The sequence below is a fragment of the Colobus angolensis genome, unplaced genomic scaffold (assembly GCF_000951035.1).
Source record: "Colobus angolensis palliatus isolate OR3802 unplaced genomic scaffold, Cang.pa_1.0 Scaffold8, whole genome shotgun sequence".
Classification (NCBI taxonomy): Eukaryota; Metazoa; Chordata; class Mammalia; order Primates; family Cercopithecidae; genus Colobus; species Colobus angolensis.
Window position 1 is genome coordinate 8,082,098 of NW_012121820.1, and position 5,248 is coordinate 8,087,345.

Consider the following 5,248-nt stretch of genomic DNA (forward strand, 5'->3'; position numbering starts at 1 on the left):
TTTTTTGAGCCCCAGGTGGCCATTGTTGCCCTAACATATACAACATTGTTGCTGCGAGTGATAAATGAAGCAATTTATATTTTCTAACTTTTTTGCTATGGAGTGACCACCTCTCTGCCTACACAAATCCAACTTTGCACCAGAACACCTCTCCTGACTGCTGCACAACAGAGGGCTTTTCCTTTCTGCTGCATCTTAATTTCATGCCCATCTCCCTGGGATGCAAAAAGACTATCGAAGATTTTTTTTTATTCATTCAACAAATATGTATTGAGTGCCTCTGAGACCCACAGTAGGATTTGATCTGCTCAGTGTGGTCAGGGAGGTTGGGATTGCCTTCTCTGAGAAAGCAAATCTGGAGTTGAGTTGAGAAAGATGGGTAATGTTTTAGGCAAAAAGTGGGTGCAAGCGTTTTCCAGGAACAGGGAGTAGCATGCACAAAGGCTCAATGGTGGGACCTCGGGAGGCCAGAATGCAGAGTGAGCACGAGCATGGGACAAGGAAAACAGATTCTGGGTGGGCAGTGATCAAACAATTCAGGTATGGTGGGCCAGGTTAAAGAGTCTTGCCTGAATCAAAGGGCCATGGCAATCCACCGAGGCAGGGCATCACATGACCAGGTTCATACTACATCTATAGAGTTTAAAATAGGAGGAACAGAGTATCTTAAAGGACTTCAAGGTGATAGAAATGGTGACTGGAACTAGAGGTAGCTGAGGGGATGAAGAAGAATAGGACATGCTCAAAAGGTATGTAGGAGGTAAAGTAAACAGGACTTGACAGACAAGTAGAGTGGACAGGTTAGGGGGCTAAGTCACTCATATGCCAGCAGGTAAGGATTCTGAATTCAGACACAATGAGTTCAACTCTTACCTCCAGTTTTTAGCAGCCTTTTTGTCTAGGATAAATTAAAAACATTCCTTCACTGTGCCTCAGTTTCCTCAGATAATAAAAGGATCAGTGTAGAAGGTTATTTTGAGGATCCAATTGATCTGCATGATGTGCTTAGAGCAATGCCTGGCACATAGTAGCCACCTGATCCCTATTCGCTTATTTGTAATTCTTGGCTAAGGGCTCCTAAATAGCAGAGGTCATGCCTTTTCTCTGTTCCTTGAAGCATTAGGCACATAATAGGTGCTCAATGAATAGTTTATTCAGTTCAGATCAGGATACAATTTCTTTTACCCTCAAAATTCTATAAGATTCTGTACTGTGCCAAACTACCTGTTAGGAATTGGAGTGCCAAGATGGAAGCAGACACACTAGAAACTCACTCCTTGCTCGCCAGAAACTCACAGCCTCAGGGATGACACTGAAGATGTAAACAAATGAAAAATGAGTGCACAGATTCTGAAGCAAGGTGTGGCAGTGAGGAATGTAGAATGGAGTCAAGGGAGACATCACAACAGTTGATGTGTGAGAAAGGTTTTGAAGGTAGAAGAGGAGTGTCACTGTGAGCAGTGCAAAGGGATGGAGGTATGGGGGTGGCACGGGGTGTTCAATGTTATTGGAGCATGTAGCTGGAAGGGGTTCTGCGGCAGGGGAGGAGGCCAGCGTCACAGTAGGAGCTAGACAATGGAGGGCCCTGTGGGTCATGGGAGGGTATTGTCATGAAGTGAAGGTAGGTCTTATCTGTGGAATGACATGATAAGCCTGGTTCTCAGATCCATCAGATCCTTCCCTCTGGTGGGAAGCATCAATGACTGGTTGGAGGGGCCAGGACTGGAGGCAGGGGATCAATCTGAGGTTATCTCAACAGCCCAGGCATGAGACAGTCACTGAGGCTTATATTAGAGAGACTGGCAGAGAGGTGAGCTATTAGGAGGTAAAAATCAACAGGACCTAATTGTTTAGCAGTGGAGATTTACCCAAATGGAACTGTGTAAGCATAATTTAGTAGTGACCTGCATTTGTTTGGTAGAATTGCTATAACAAAGTACCACTGACTCGGAATCTTAAATAACAGAAATGTATTGTCTCATAGTTTCTCAGGCTAGATCTGAAATCATGGTGTCAGCACCGTTGGTTCCTTGTTAGGGTTATGGGGAAGAGGCATGTTCCAGTCCTCTCCCCTAGCTTCTGGTGGTTTGCTGGCAATCTTTGGTGTTCTTTGGCTTGTAGACACAGCACCCCAATCTCTGCCTTCACATTCATACGGTGTTCTCCCAGTGTGTTTGCCTCTGTCCAAATTAACCTGCTTTTATAAGGACACCAGTCATGTTGGTATAGGGGCCCACCCTATTTTGGTCTGACCTCTTTTTAGCTAATTTCACCTGCAATAACCCTATCTCCAGGGATGCAGATGCCCACTCTGGGGTCTCCTTGCACATGTGTGCAATATGTCAGTGGAGCTGTGCTCTTGCTGTGGGATAAGGGAAAAGGAGCCTATTCCAGTTCCATCTATAGTGGTTGCCAGGGAGAATAATAACAACTGTTTATTTCTGGAGTGGGCACGCTGAGTTTTCAACTCTGGAGTCTTTCTGCAGATGTATGTGAAATGCCAAATGAAACTGGCCCCTGCCTGGCTTTTTTTATTCGGTGGTGGTATGACAAGAAAAATAATACTTGCTTCACATTTGTCTATGGTGTCTGCTAGGGAAACAACAACAACTTCCAATCCGAAGCCAACTGCCTGAACACCTGCAAGAATAAACGTGAGCCCCTAGGGATTTCATCTTTATGTCCCCTTTATCTCCAACTTCTAGAGCTCCCAGTTTATACCTGTGTCACTCTCAATTGTTTCCAATAAAGAACCTGATGTAATCCTGTGCCTCTGAGGCTGAGTAATTGACATCTTTTTGGCACATTACACTTTGCAGAGTAAGGGATCTTTGAGGCTTCTGGTGACATCATTCAAGGGAGTGAAGACAATCAGAACTTTGAGAGTTGAGAGCTCCAGGGATATTGTTATTGTTATCTTCTTCCGTTTCCACAAAAGATTGTAAAACCTTTTTAGGCAAGAACCCAAGGACAATGCCTTAGTTTGGATCCTCTAGAAACTAACCCTGGGAAAAGGGCATGGGTGCAGGTAGTTTGTTTGAGAGACCTCCCAAGACATACAAGATGGGGAGTGGGATGAGTAATTCAGGGAAGAGAAGGGAAGAGAGAAGAATCTATTAGGAGCTGGGTACCACTGTGACTGAATCCTACTGGTGATCTTTTTAAGAATCATGTAAAACAGGCTTACAAATTTTCTTCTTTAAAATATTTTATTTTATTTTATTTTAAGTTCTGGGATACATGTGCAGGACCTGCAGGTTTGTTACATAGGTAAGCCTGTGCCATGGTGGTTTGCTGCACCTATCAACCCATCACCTGGGTATTAACCCCACATGCATTAGCTCTTTATCCTGATGCTTTCCCTCCCTCTGCCCCCTCCACAGGCCACAGTATGTGTTGTTCCCCTCCCGATGTCCATGTGTTCTCACTGTCCAGCTCCCACTTACAAGGGAGAACGTACGGTATTTAGTTTTGTTCCTGTGTCACTTTGCTGAGGATAATGGCTTCCCGCTTCATCCATGCCCCTGCAAAGGACGTGATCTCACTTCTTTTTCTGGCTGCATAGTATTCCATGGTATATATGTACCACATTTTCTTTAGGCAGCCTATTGGTGAGGGACATTTGGGTTGATTCCATGTTTTCGCTATTATAAATACTGCTGCAGTGAACAAACTCATGCATGTATCTTTATAAAAGAATGATTTATATTCCTTTGAATGTATACCCAGTAATGGGATTGCTGGGTCAAATGGTATTTCTGGTTCTAGATCTTTCAGGAATTGGCACACTGGGAGCCGCCTATCAAGGCCCCCTTCCCCCAGGATAGGTACCAGGTAGTCCCACTGATGGCCTCAGGGATCTGTTGTTCCTGACGGGGGAGTCTGGCTGGCTTGTTTCCAGGACTGTCTCTTGGAGTGCTGGGCCAAACCAGGGCAGGCAAAGTGCAGAGATAGGAGCTGCTGAGCAGCAGTTCTTAGTTTTGGTGCCATCAAACAGGCTAGTACTTCCTAAAATGGGACTCTCAGAACTTCTGCCAGTCCTGGTACCATTCATCCTGTTGGGGGATATCCAGGAACCTGGGCATGCTGAAGGGATCTTTGGCAGTAAGTATTGGGGACTCAGTCCTTGCAATGGAGGAAGGAAATTCGGTGGGGAAGAAGGAACAAACAACAATTTTGCAGTTGAAAATTATTTTCTCCACCTGGCCTGGAATTCCGGGTGAGAAAGACGGGAGCTATTTGGAGTCTCTTGGTAAGAGACTCCTTTGGTGAATATAGGCATCCGAATCTGTGGCAACTGACTCCTTGTTGCCATTCCAAAGAGTTCTTCCTGGAGGTGCCTGGACCTAGAGCTCATGACATGAACTGAGAAAGAGTAGTAAGCCCAAGGAAGTCTCCCATAAGAAAAACAGGCTGCTCCCCACAACACTACCTGTGTCAGCTTCCAAATGATCTCATTGCCGCCCCCACACCCACACCTACAGAGGATCCTAGCCCTTGGGGTAAAGAATGGACTCCAGAAGTCCCTTGGAATGCTGAAATGTGAAGACTCACAATTAGCAGCTAACTGTACTGAGCACTGAAAATTAGTGGTTGAAAGTGAGCACTCAGGAGCCACACATTGTAGGTTCAAATCCTGGCTCCATCCCTGAGTAGCTGTGTGACCCTGGGCAAATTCACATAACCTCCTTATGCTTCCAATTCTTCTGTTTATAAAATGTGAATATTAAGAGTACTTATCTATAGATTTGTTAAAAAAAAAAAAGAAAAGAAGAAAATACAAGAAGAAAGGAAAGGAAAGGGAAAGAAGAAAAGAAAAGAAAAAGACAAAAAAAGAGAAAAGAAAAGCAAAGAAAAATTCGATTTAGTAGTCTCTTTAGGTGAGATTGTCAAGTTGGTGGCATGGGATTCTTATGGGGGCTCTGTCTCTGATACTAAATTTTGTGACCTTACAGTCACTCTCTGATGATAAGGTTGTCTTTCTCTGGCCTCTGTCTGTCATGTAGGAATATTTGGAGAACAAACTTGGCCCAAAAGGGTAACACCTAGTTAGAGAAGAAAACGGGAGCCCTAGGGATAACATGTACTCTGTAAAGAGTGTCTCTCTCCTTCCCAGGACTGGCTGAGTGGCCAGTGTAGATTCCTTGGCTGTAGAATGGAAAGCTGTCCAAGTTCCCCAGCACCTCTTTCCCACAGCTCCTCTGCTAGCCCAGTTAGAATCCCCAAAGTCTGCTGTGTTACTGAACTT